The sequence below is a fragment of the Syngnathus acus genome, chromosome 13 (assembly GCF_901709675.1).
Source record: "Syngnathus acus chromosome 13, fSynAcu1.2, whole genome shotgun sequence".
Lineage (NCBI taxonomy): Eukaryota > Metazoa > Chordata > Actinopteri > Syngnathiformes > Syngnathidae > Syngnathus > Syngnathus acus.
The window spans coordinates 5,558,705-5,572,751 of NC_051098.1; positions in this window are offsets into that span (position 1 = coordinate 5,558,705).

The window sequence follows — 14,047 nt, forward strand, 5'->3', positions numbered from 1 at the left end:
GTGTTATTCAAAAGATAGATGGATAGATGGATGGACGGGCGGGCAAATAGGGAAAGTAGAATGAGTTAGAACTAAAAGGTGCGTGAGTAAAACAAAAGCATACACCAGGAATGAACATATGCTTGAGATTTAAAATATAAATAAACTGCATGCCTGATTCTGCTCATCTGAATTCGTTATGATAGCGATTTATTGCTGGACTTTTACCTGTGTAGAAATTTCAAGCTGGTGAGATGGTCGTTGGCTCTGTTGAGAGCATCATCCTCTGACGTAAAAACAATATACGTATGTTTATGTAGTATTCGACAGGATGTTTAACTTGGGCACTTCATGAGTACCATGAGATTACGGGTAACATAAGAGTCCAATAATTCTCTTTTGCCAAGTGTCATTATGTTTTAGTCTATTGTCGTTTGATTTGTTGCAATCACTTAAATTGAGTAGCTCCATTGACATTGTGTTCTTCAGAATAATGGTTATTGATGTTGCAAAAGGCTGCCAATGAGATTCGCTGAGGAGGCCAAAGTTCAATATTTCCAATCAGATGGAACAACAGAGAGATTTGAAGAAGAGAAGATTTGAAAAAGGTGCTCAAGGATTTTAACTGCCAATATGTATTTCCTTGAAGCAATTACTGAATGTTCCTTGCAAACTGAAACACATTTGAGTTATACAGTTCTTAAATAAAATTGGAGAAGTTTAAAAACAGCTGCAGCTGGAACGACGTAACAGCGTGAAGCCCCAAACACCAAAAATGCAATAAGAATAATCTCAATTTTGTGTGAAGTTGGTTGTCCACAGTATGCCAATATTTGAAATTATCTCCAGGATATCTTCATGAATAATAAAAAAGAAACAAACAAAAAAATAAAAAAAAGCAGACCTTCAAGAATGCCTTACAGTGAGCTTCCTTCTATTTATCGTATAGGGTTTTCCCATATGTCCACTGAGCAAACTAAAAAGATGCGATGTAAACCATATCCAGAATCCATAGCTATCCACAGCTATCAGACTTCTGCCTTCCATCATTCTGTCTGCCTTCACGTCTCATTTACAGGTTGTCTGTCGTCTGTTGGCCTTGACAAGTGAAGGAGAGTGATAGGTTGAATGTGAGAAAGAGATAGAAGATGGCATGGGGCCAAACGGAAATGGGAAAAGACCCAAGAAGGTATGTGAGAAGCAGCCAAGAGTTGGCAGCAAGTGGCGGAAAGAAAGGGAAACTCTCTGGGGATTAGCAAGGACCACCACCAAGGACAATTCAAGCATCCGATTGGAAAGAATGGAGCCGGAGATCGACAGACAGATAAGACTGCAGTGCGGCGGACTCTGTATATGTCCATCCAGGTGAAAACGAGCTGAGCCAAGAGGCAAAGCGCTTGATTTTCTATCTTCCTACCTTCAACTCTTGTCACAAGCTGTGGGTTGGGATCAAAGCAACACTATCCTGGATACAAGCCGCAAATATGAAAACAATTGAATATCAAGTGCAAAACTACCATAATTTCTGGACTATAAACCGCACCTGATTATAAGCCTCAGGAGCAAAAATTAGGGGAGAATCTTGGTTTTCTTCATACATAAGCCGCACCGTACTAAAAGCCGCATGTGCCTGCGAGTTATTTACAAAGAAAGACGGTACACAGAAAGAGTTTTCAAAGTTTTAATAAGATACCTTAACTTTTCTTTCCAAACAATGCCTGTGGCGCGGCAGTGACACAGCAGTAACACGGAAGTAACACAGCACTAATAGGGCTGGATAAAAAACCATACCGGTAAAAGTCACTGAGGCGCAGCAGTAACACAGCAGCAACACGGTAACACAGTACTAACAGGGCTATTTAAAAAAACATACCAGTAAAAGTCGCTGAGCGCCATCTTCATCTTCCTCCCTCCTGTGCACTGAAACCATCGAAGTCTTCCTCCTCAGTGTCGGTTGGAATAGCGTCAGATATACTTCGATACACACTTTCTCAGTCTCTCGTTGTCGCTTTTATGCATTTCTTGGAGCATTTTCCACGATGAGGGTCTGTTCATGCTAATTTTATTCATGCACAAAGCGCTAAGTTACATTAAACTAGCAAGCTACACGTATAGCTCCAGAGTAGACGTGACCGGGAAATAAAGAAAGTGACGCAACAAGATGTCATCAACATAGCCCAGTGCCCCCTAGTGACCGGAAGATAACCTCTACAGTGCATGCAAAAGCAGCTGAAGTTCCTACGTTGAGAGCCAAATCGATTGCCTTTAATTTAAAAACAGCATTATATGCATTTCTTTTGTCCCCCCATAATGAGGGTTTGTGTAAAAAAGCTTCCTTTCTTCAGTAATGTCCGTCTTGATCTCATTCTGTCTCTTCTTTGTGTCAATTATACGGCACTATTTGCTTGGCGAATGGACATGCGATCAACACACCACTCTTCTCCCCAGTGACCGTGTCACATATCCCTCCGCCGAGCAAAGCGCTGCCGAACAACAGCGGTCCACCGCCTTTTTACGAGTGTATGTGTATTAGTCATCACAAAAATCACAAAAAATCCATAGATATGCCGCACATGCCGCAGGGTTCAAAACTTGAGCAAAACGTAGTGGCTTATAGTCCGGAATTTACGGTAGTTCTACCGTTGCAGACGAGCTCCGGTAAGAAGCCACCATTTTGAAGTGTATCAATAACAACCTATTCCAAATGAATTGGAATTGGACATATAGTGAAGGAAACATCAATCATGTCGACATGGAAGTTGAGAGGCAAAATAATGTAGTGTAACACGTGATATCACATGCTGTCTTCAGCTTCATTACACAGAAATATTCCTGCCTGCTGGCATGTTAAAATCTTGATTCCTCTTGCTGTAACGAAGACTATGACAATGACAACACAGCGTTAAATTCCTTAAGCTGTTGGAGAGAAAGTCGAATGCAGTCAATAGAATTCTTAAAAGTACTTATTCAGACTTGCCCCTCCAACACATGAAATGTAATGTGAACAAAAGTCTTGACTTGGAATTTGCAAGCATCTCTGCCCACACGAAGCATTATTACAGCAATCCTGGTGGATACAGAGCCTTTTTGCCTCAGTGTTCTTTCGTGTTGGAGCTGCTGCCTCCCTGCTGCCGTTTCCCATTGATTGTTCTGAAGTTGCTTTGTAATGAATCTGCTTCAAGGGAGAATTTTAAATTGGGCCACTTCATTGTGGGAGAGACAGGGTTGAAATAATGTTTCCTATTTGCCGCTTTCTCAAGGCATGAAGCAAGTGTTCTATCACATTGTGTCTGGTTACGGAAAGGCCATTGGGCGTTTAGCATTAGATCAGGGTATCATGTTTCTTAGTCTGTCTGTAGGCAAGCCAATTATCGTGCTTATGATCATGGTGGTTGGGTAAAAGTTGCAGGATTTTTGTCAAGACGTGATCATTTTAATAGAATTTGATGCAGGGATGTGAACCTTACATTTTAAGTAGTAATGTTATAATATGGAATTATTTTTGAATAGTTGGTGAATAAGTTTTTACAATATGCACAAATGGACAAAACTGTTGGTACCCTTCTAATAATGAAAGTAGTAGTCACAGATATAGCCGAAATAATATATCAGAAATACTCAGAAAGCTGTGGAGCTCCAGTTGAAACGCTTGTCATCTGAATAAATGCATCTTTATGTCAAAAATATCACAAATCCATATATTTACCCGTACTGCAGTCAGTATGCATGCAGTTGCATCGGCAGTCAACTGTCATACATAACCGTACTGATTCTGCTATTTTGATTCTCATCCAAATGTTTGAATCAAGTTATTCCTGCCGTCACGAGCTGTAGGAAACACAATGTCCCGAGGAAATATAAGTCGTCACCGTGAAACAAGATTTCTTCAGATGCGTGAATTGTGCATTTTTGTCCATCAACGGCAGAGTGAAGCTCCCTTTCTGACATGAAGGGAGCCATTAGTAGTGATTGCATGGAATGAGTCATTTTATAAATCAGTCACCTGGGTATGTGGAGATAAAGGTTTAGCTGTGACTGGCATTATTGACTATAAGCTATTAACAACCCAGATTTTTACACCCCTTACCATTCCTGTTTTGTGTGTTTTCGCCTCTCTGATGTAAGTGCTCACTGAGCCTGTAGATATGATTGAATCTTAAAATGTTGGGCATTATTCAAATCCCCAGGAACTCAGTTTTTTAACGGTGGCATAAATCCACCCACACACACACACACACACACACACACACAAACAGACGCATGATTGGGGCCCAAGGCGATCTCCAATTGCCAACATGCACAAAAACAGGCTCCTCAGTGATGTCACCTTAGATAAAACTGTTGCACTCAAGTTTGAACCTCATTGTAAATTGTAGTACATTTGTTTAAATAATTTGGAGTTGTAGAAGATACAGATATTTATTTGATTTAAATCCATTACCCTAAAGCACAGGTGTCAAACTCAAGGCCCGGGGGCCAGATACGGCCCGCCACATCATTTTCTGTGGCCCGCGAAGACAAATTGTGCATCAAATTCATGTGTCATGACTAGAATTGCAAATTGTCTTCACTTTTAATAATGTCTTTTTTTGTTAAATATTTGACCAGTTTTTACTCGTCTGATTTGAAAACGGGTTATTTGTCAGTTTGTTTTGTAGCTTTTACTGTATATAATATGAGGTGCTCATACATTTATTTGGGTTGACAGTCATAATGGCCCTCCGAAAGAAGCTATGACTACAACGCGGCCCGTGAAAAAAATGAGTTTGACACACCTGGCTTGCAGTGTAAATAGACTCTGTATATCTACAATACAGCTGGATAACCACATCAGGCAAAACCACTGAGACTTTAAAGTCAGACATATACAGTGTACCACAATTGACCTCCTGTCAAACTTTATTACCATTGAACAGGGTCAGCTGGTCTAATTTCTGAATTGACTGCACTTAAAGACCCTTTGTCTCAAGCTTCACCATACAGACTGCCGCATGGTCGATGGGCCCGTTTATTAGCATGCGGTATATTTTCTCATTGTTGCCCTTGGTTTGTAGAGTCAAATAAATATACCGAGTAGCTGTGTGTGGCCTTGGTTTGTCATGAGAAAATGACACACACTGACAAATTGCTTTGAGATGCTATCAAAAGCCACTAACCATCGTTTAAAAGGCCTTTTGTTATGCGGCATATTGATGTTGAAATGCAGCTGCAACTGTCATTTTATTTAAGAGCTTTGCATTAAATATGGCAGGATTTGGCACAGGAATGACAGTACAGTCGCTTTCCAAGCAAATGTTGACTGAATAAACCACCGTCGGCTTATTTCAATGAACATCTATGAAGTTACAATAATAATTTAATTACAGATAATGACGTCATCATGTGTATATTTGGGAATTAAAAATCAAACAGTGTGCTTATACAGAGGGAGGGAGTACTGAATTGAATGCCCTTGATTAATCAATTGGATCTACTAATCTGTGTATTTTCAAATATAATTTTTGTTTCAAAATTATAGTAATTTTGCTTTTGGCAAACTATACTAGATTCCAACAAAGATATCGTAAAGAATAATATGTTCACAGCAATCATTTAAAAAAATAATAACAAATTATAGGTAGAAAACGGTAAAGCATACATTTTTGTTCTTTGAAAAATTATCAGCGCCATGCACTGCTGGTTGCAACCGAGGAGTTCACTCACCTTTTCTTCTTTATTTTTAATTGTTTTTAAATGAAGAGGTGGGTTCGTGAAGTTCCAAACCACTTAGTAAGTTGAGAAATTAAACAGCCAACTCAATTTTTATGTAAGAGCTGATTTTATTTTTCTTGTGAAGAGAAACTAAGAAAAACTTGTCAAAGTTGACTTGTCTATTCATTTTTAACATGACGTACAGCAGAGACTTTTTATAACAATATATAACCATTTGAAAATCACTATAGGCTTTATAAGTCTTTAACATTTTCTATCCTCATCTGTGTGTCATTATTTAATCTGTCTCATGGATGATAGACTTTCAGAGCATCTGTCCTCGCATGTAAGAACTTAGACGTTACATCAAGTTCTTACAACTTTTGACATTTGCTGCTATTAATTGATGTAAGACTTTTAGATAGTCATGTTCTTTATGTGCTCTTTGTGAGCACCCACGTTTAGCAATACTTACACAACTCACACACTAAAGAAATAACACACATTTTTTTAATTTATCATGCTGCTATCTCAGTTTTCTATACTGTGTGTTGCTGCTAGTTTGGCTTTCTCAAAGTTTTCAGTGATTCACTAGCTTGCGTGGGATCTGTGAGATTTGCTGTCTATACAAGCCATTTTGAGGGATTTGCTGTAGATACAAACCATTTTTCCTCAGTTGCCGAAATGCAGTAAGTGCTCACCATCCATCACCTCAAACAATCGTGCTGTCCATACAGAGCCCGTACCATAGGCTTCTTCTTTAAATGTTCATTTACATTCTGTCATTGTTTAATTACTATTCAGACAAATAGCGTGGCTTCCAAAATAAATAATGTTGATTCTGTTATGAGGAAGTTATGTGAATAAAACAAAATGTTTTATTTCTGCTTTCTGAGCTTTCTGCCTTGCTCATTGTTTTGAGTCAGCAATCATTAAATTAGCTACATGGCCTTTCTAGCGGCAAAAGAGGCTTCCTCTTCCTTCCTGCTGCTTACAGTGTTTTGGGGTAAATTTTTAGTTTATTGTCATTCTGCTGTTTCATTGCACTTTACTGTCAAACTGAATAAATATCCTTATTCGCACAGCCTCGCTTTATTCAAAGTACTGTATCTATTTATATCTATATATTGTAGTCTTATTGTATTCCATATTTGTCTCTCCATCTTAAAAATAGAGTGCTCCCTTGTCAGAATTCCTCTTTTATTATGATAATTAATTGGTTGGCTGAAGTGGCTGAAACTTCACTCATGAACAAACAGATTGTCGTCTGACAAAAATAAAAGAGTTGATGCCAAGCAGGTGTTGAGAGGCAGCTGAAGCTGTGAGGCAGTGAGATCACACTAACAGACGCACGCATATAACATGTACTTTTGCATGATTGGAGGTAGTGAGGTAAGTGAAAAAAGAGGGTAAACAAATTGAAAAATAAGACTGTGATAGCACTTACTTGTAATGACAGACCAACTAAATTTTTTAGTTGCCCAGTAAATGCTTTAAAAGAATTCTACTCCACAGTACACACTAAATGTCTGGAATCATGGTTTATCCATTATGGAACACTTAAAATTGTGGGCAAGAGGGTTTTAAAAATGTTGCCTCCCAAAATATAATGCAATACTGTATTTAGGACAAGAAGCCAGTATTAATATGCTTATGTACAGTTACCTGCCACATCTGTCTATCTCCTTGTACCATTTTACCTTAATACGAAGATCAACATGTGTCCTCCAAAGGCAGGATCATTTTCTCCACACCATAAAAGGGGACACATGTAAAGACAAAATTAGAGGGAAGCATCTGTAAAAGAGCGATATGAATGATAGAAACCAAGTCCAGGCTCATGCTTTAGGGAGTGAAAAAAGGAAATGGAAAGAGTAAGAACAGCAAAGGAAAGAGAAGCCTAAGAGAGCTGAAGCTAAGTGGATTAGGATGGAAGAGAAGAGTAAGGGAGGAGAAACATCAAAGGTGCTCTTAAATATGGAAGAAGCTAAAAGCAACCATATTGGATGAAAAAGAAACTCAAGAATATACTATTACTGATCAAAATGATTGACAGTAGCGCCCTACTTCAGTGACCTTTCTGCCATTAAACCTTAGCATTGTGAAATAAAATAGGTCTCACCTTTTCATTGGCCCTTAAATATCAGAATGCATTTGAGATCATTTCATGATTTGCTACTGAAGTAAATCGTGTGCAAAGCCATGTAATTAAAAGCATTGAAAGCAGTTCATGCATTTGTTTATTGTTCTTGTTCAGATTAATTTAATGAGTATCAAATTTCAAAATCTCTTGGTAGAATGACCAAGACCATCTCATAAGATGCAGTTATTTCCCAACGGAACACATGCTGGTCGATCCAGAGATGACTTTTCAATGATGAATTTCTTCATCGAATAGCTGACCTAGCTGATGTTTCAAGGTCATAGAATTCGTATTTCAGTTTGTTGTGACAGTGGACAGTGATAAGCTTCTTCTGTCCAGTCTTTCGCTGCACTTTGGTTCTTTTCTGGGTACAATTACATGGTGAGAGATGAGCACTTGTGACGTGTTCATGCCAAGCTTGTGACAAGGGTTTCCCAGTGTCCGTGTAAGCCACTGCCACTTTTAGTTTGTTCTGCATTAAATGATATCTATTTCTCATTTCTATTCGGCCACATAACCAAGTGTTCGACTTTATTCTTAGGGTCGATAATAGTGTGCCTTTTACCCAAACTAAATATCGGATCATTTTTGCAGGGTAAGGAGAAACAAGGGAGCCAGTGCTCAACCCCACTGTGTTTCTGTTTGTTGCCAATGCACACCGACTGTGTTCTATCTCTCCCAGGGAGTGCAAAATCCAATTACAAACGGAGCTGTCGAGGCCAACAATTGAAAAATTCTCTGACAGACTGGCTCAGGGAAGTGTTGAAAGTGCTCATGAGGACATATTGCAATGTAAGTCAGCATATTGGCACATTCCACGAGTAGATGCGCTGGAATCTTGTCTGGTTCGGCAACTTGATATGAAGAGTCTGGATATGATCCATTTTTGCTTTCTGAGTCGTGAAAAAAGGTTTGAATCTCAAAAGCTTATTAGTTTTTCAAACAATGCAGAGGCCTGTACATGGTTAGGTACTGCTGTTTATAACTCGAAGTGTTTCCTTGTAATTTGTTACATACAGTATACCTAGTACCTCGTAGTATATTGTATCTCAAAGGGAGAATTCAGTTTCATTTTGTTTAGGTGATTCCGTGAATCAAATTCATCTATCCATTATCTGAACCGCTTCACTGTTCTTAATTGTTGGACCAAAATGTCTGGTAAAAAGAGAGAGGATCAGATAAAAAAAGAATATGCACAGGATTAGAATTGTTTCTCTCTTGAATACATGTGGGCGGAAGTGAGAGGAGGGCCTGTGGACAGAAGGGAAGACAGAGATACAGAAACCACATGAGGATGTGTTCTTCCGTCTTTTCACGAACACGTTTTTATGAAAATGTTTTTAGAAAAATCTTGTTTCTATTTTAATTCCCCTTCCTAAGAGCAGATTAAAAAACAAGTCTGTCCAGATTTATTTCAAAAAATGCCTCATGGTTGTTGCGACAAGGACAAAGCGGCGAGAGTGAAAGCCAATGCTTTACAAAATATGTGGCAAAAATAAACGATAACTCAGTCCAGGTCATCGCCAAATCAAAGGGGTGTTTTAAATCACAACCCATCGCACCCTGTCGTCTCTCTTGCTGGCATAACAAAAAGAAATGAACAGTACTGCATGAAAAATTAAAATAAAATAAAAACTGATGCAACCTCATAAATAGAACAGCAAATGTAAAAAGGATTTGAATTACACATTCCAATTGTTCATTTTTTTTGTTCTTGTTCTTTTATTTTCACTCCTCTGTATGCTGCTCGGCTAGTCACAATCCATTTGTGTTGACAGATTGGAAGTCATGGTTTTATGTTTGTGTCGCTGGAGTATTTAAACCTATTGATTTTGTAAGCACCAAAATAATAGCGAATGTAGGATTAAAAATATTGGAAAAGGCCAGCATTTGATGTCAAGAAATTGCAGCAGTTATGGAGCAAGATCCGTTGGCATTTAGTCGTGGTTGGCCTACTGTGTTGAGACTGACAGCCAATATTGAAGTATGGCCGAGAGTGTACAAGAAATGCTTCTTATTCATTAGGGTTTTCAATTAACAAGACATAAAATCAGGTACACTATTTCAGGTTCAATAGTTGATTCAACAAAATTCATCTTGCTAAATGAGAACATTTTAATTAGGTGGAAAATATTTCCATGATTTTAGTCACCAAACAAATTATTTCTTTGAGTGTAGAAGGGCCAATGCTGATAATCAAATTCAGAACCTCTGACTGTGCGATTAATGACATCCTCCCGTGCCTTTGCAGACGCTCAATTCGTCAAATTATTGTTCAGGACTTTACAAGGCTCTAATTCATGTCCTTGGCATTAGTGTGACAGAAGTACTTTTGCAGGAAGATTTAGAAAACAGCAGAGCAAAATCAATGCGGAATGATTCAACTTGTTCCAATCATCTGAAGGCGAAAATAAGCTTATTAATTACAAATTAGTTTTTTCACTAAGTTCTCAAGCTAAAATAAAAGCACACCATTGCTTTTACATATCACTGCTTGTTAACCTGTGGTCACAATCTAACAGTATGCAATTAAGTGGCTATACATTTGAATTCTGAAAAGACATAACTCATAAAAGTGTACTGACACAAGGAGGAAATGTAGTATAAAGGTGTTAATTCAATAAACTGATAATATTTAACAACACCATTACAAGTCATTTAAACTTCCCTCGCGGGCGAAGGTCGTTTGCATGTAATTCCAAAATTAGATTGCCATCAAAGTTGTGAAAATCTCCACCAATAAAGTGTGGAGTGTGTTTAGTGGCTGTGAGTCAAGGCAACTGCTTGAGGCCAGATTTATCTGGCAACTGTAATGAGTGATCTCTGTGAACCAATTACACTGATGTACTCATCAATATTTAAGGCTAATCACAGTCCTTCCGGCTTCTGATCAGATACAGTAAGTAAAAATAAGCTAACAGAAGTAATTAAGTACTTCTTACAAGACTATTTTGAGTTTCTGATACATATGTTAATCAGGCTTGTTTATTAAATGGTCAGTTATATTGTACTTTATTTTATAATACACAGTCTAGATGGATGGACGTATTGGTCCACATGGTCACTGTCCTTGCATCAAGTGAAATGGAAGAAAACTTGCCCCACTTTGATATTTAATAGCTTCTATTAAAAAGGTTTGGTTGTCATGGTATGTTTGTACAGTATAAAGTCTTGTTATTTATTAATGGCTTTTAAAAAAAAATATTCTGTTGCAAAGTCTTAATGTTCTTTTCTTAATAAAGTGATTCTCTACAAATAAATAATGTTCTTTTTCAGGGTGTTGGGGTCTATATCAAAGTCAAAGTCAAAGTCTGCTTTATTGTCAATTTCTTCACATGCCAAGACACAAAGAAATCGAAATTACGTTCCCACTATCCCACGGTGACAAGACATAGTACACAATATACATACAAGTAAACAACACAAATGTCTATATGTCTATCCGTGGGAGTTTTCGTAATATATTTATCCAGAGCACGGTCAGAAGCCAAGTGATTCCAATCCAAACTCATCCGAGCATGTTTTGTGCATAGCAGTCACAGTGGAAGAGGAAAGAGCCATCCAGAAAGTCTTGGAAGCATAACACTTGATTAAGATTTGTGAGTGGAGTAGTTCAGTCTGTATAGTTTAACAGCCAGAATTTAATTTTTAAGGAGATTAGAAATGTGTCTAAATAATAAATCGTAAGAATACATTCTAAAAAGAAAGTCATTTTGTATTTGCGTTTTTATTTCTACTTTGTCATTCACCTCAAGTTATTCTCCATTCGTTAGCTCTTATTTTTGAAAATGATTAAAAATAGAAAGAACGTTTTGAAACGCAAGTGTAACACACCTCCGCCAAGAGCAAACAGCTAAATGTGTCCAGTAAATGCAAACTGTGAGCCCTTGCCTTGCCCTGTTCAAATTTTGCAGAGGTGAAGAAAAGAGAGAAACATTCAACGGTTCATTTTTTTCCAAGCACTATTGCTGTGACAGAATTTTCTTTCTGCAGTCCCATTCTTCTTGGTACATAAAATGAATAGAAGACCTTCATGAACACAAAAGCTATGGTACGCCAATAGAGGGATTTTTTTTAAAGCGAATACCAAGCCGTTTTTATTAGTGGTTCACTTTGCATGAAATAAGCTAAATGCAAGAGTTTTGCCTTCTCTTGGCTGATCATCGATCAGTGAGCTAACTGTGACAAACAAAAATAATACTAAACAGTCTCCGTTGAATTTTGAATGATTAGATCATTTGTACCGTAGCTGGAGTCATCCTCCTACGCTCCACATTTGCAAATAAAAACATTCAACCAGTCTAAATTTACCTGCCGCTGAGACAATTACAAAGCTGACATCCCTGCGGTAGAATTTGTTTTGCAGTTAAAATGAGCCATCTCTTTTATTCCCTTTTCTCATCAAAACAAATAAATCCACCATGACAGATAATCAAAGCAAAAAAATATGTTTTCCTTACTCCTTACATTTTTCCAGACTGATAAAAGCAGTATTAAAGTCAAGAGCTCATCATGCTGATAGCACAGAAGAAGAAGGTACTCATACTACAATTAAATTATTGTTGGAGGTTATTTTTGTCCACGACTCACAGGCTAATATGTATGTTTTTGATTTTGGTGCAACATGAGAAGTTGTTGCTCCTTGATCATAATTCCTGGGATAAGCAGTGTTAATTTGTGACCTGAATTTGTCAGACAACTGCCATCTTAATGCACAACATGATTCGACTCATTAAATAATTGAAGCATCTTTAAATATGAAAGGAAAAATATAGCAACCCAACACTAAAATTATTATTTTCCCTTCTAATTGGGGATTGGCTCTCCCCCTTTAGGCTGAGTAGGGTATCATCTGGAGATATGTTTAGCCAATTTAGTTGTATGGCTTCAATTAGCTCGGTGGCGCACTGGTCCAAATTGTCCCTAGGTGTGAGTGCGAGTGCAAATGGTTGTTTGTCTCTGTGTGCCTGCGATTGGCTGGCAACCGGTTCAGGGTGTCCCCCGCCTACTGCCTGATGACGGCTGGGATAGGCTCCAGCACACCCGCGACCCCCATGGGGACTAAACGGTTCAGAAAATGGAGGATGGGCTTCAATTAGACGCCTGAGCAGAAACATTGTGAGACTTTAAATGGCTGCCACATGCATTCTCGTTTACCTTTATTTGCATGCTGACCTTCATTGGTCATTCACAAGGGTTAAGCATTTTTATCCCCAAATCTATGCACAAGCAGCACTAGAAAATATAACATTAATTTGAGAAATTTTTACAATCCGACAAACCTGTAAATCTTGTCATCTATGACATTTTGGAGGCTTTCAACTTTAAAAGTTCCTGTTTTCCCTTCCTGTGGTACTTAAAAACCAACTCCCAAAGTCACGTTGCAAGCCTGATGTATCCATTTTGGAAATCCTTTCAGCCTTCTTCCAAACCGTGAATTATGCCAGAAGCTGGTGATTTAGGGAGAAAGTGTTTTCAGCACATCTTACATGTAGAAGGCAGCAGTGCTGCAACATATTCACGCACATCACACTTAACTGCTCTCTGTGTGCTACTCTACTTAAGGTTATCTGATTGTGATTAAAGCCTTGAAAGTTTCTTGACTGCAATTAAAACAGCTTATTCTGCATTTGGGTCTACTTGGCGTTTTCATTCTCTCTCCAATCTGCCGATTGTGACATCATCAGACATAAAAGATCAGACTCACAGCTGTCATATTGCAGTGGTGCTCTCATGTGAATGCCCAGAGGCTTGTATGAAACAGATTTGAACTTGAGTGTTTATCTTCATGAAGAGGATTTGTATCTTAGACTAGATATAGAGGCATCACTTTGTCAATGAATCAGCTCCTGAGTGCTATTGGACATGATGGTATCGCTGTTCACAGACAGGTTTATTAACTGAAGTAAATCAATGATTGTGGTGGATAAGGCTACCCAATGAGAATATCATAGGTACAAATACTCCTTGAAAAAAAAATCAAATTTAATCAGTACATTTAATTTACATTCATTCATTCATTCATTCATTCATTCATTCATTCATTCATTCATTCATTCATTCATTCATTCAATAATTTCCTAATCAATGTTTTATAATTGCAATAATTCTCCATTTAACAGTTGATTACTGTGCTGATCACATTGGTTAATGTGAAGTAACAAATGAACGAATAAAAAACATTCACACAAATATGCCACTTAAAGAACTTGGAGTCACGCGTGCATTATGGGT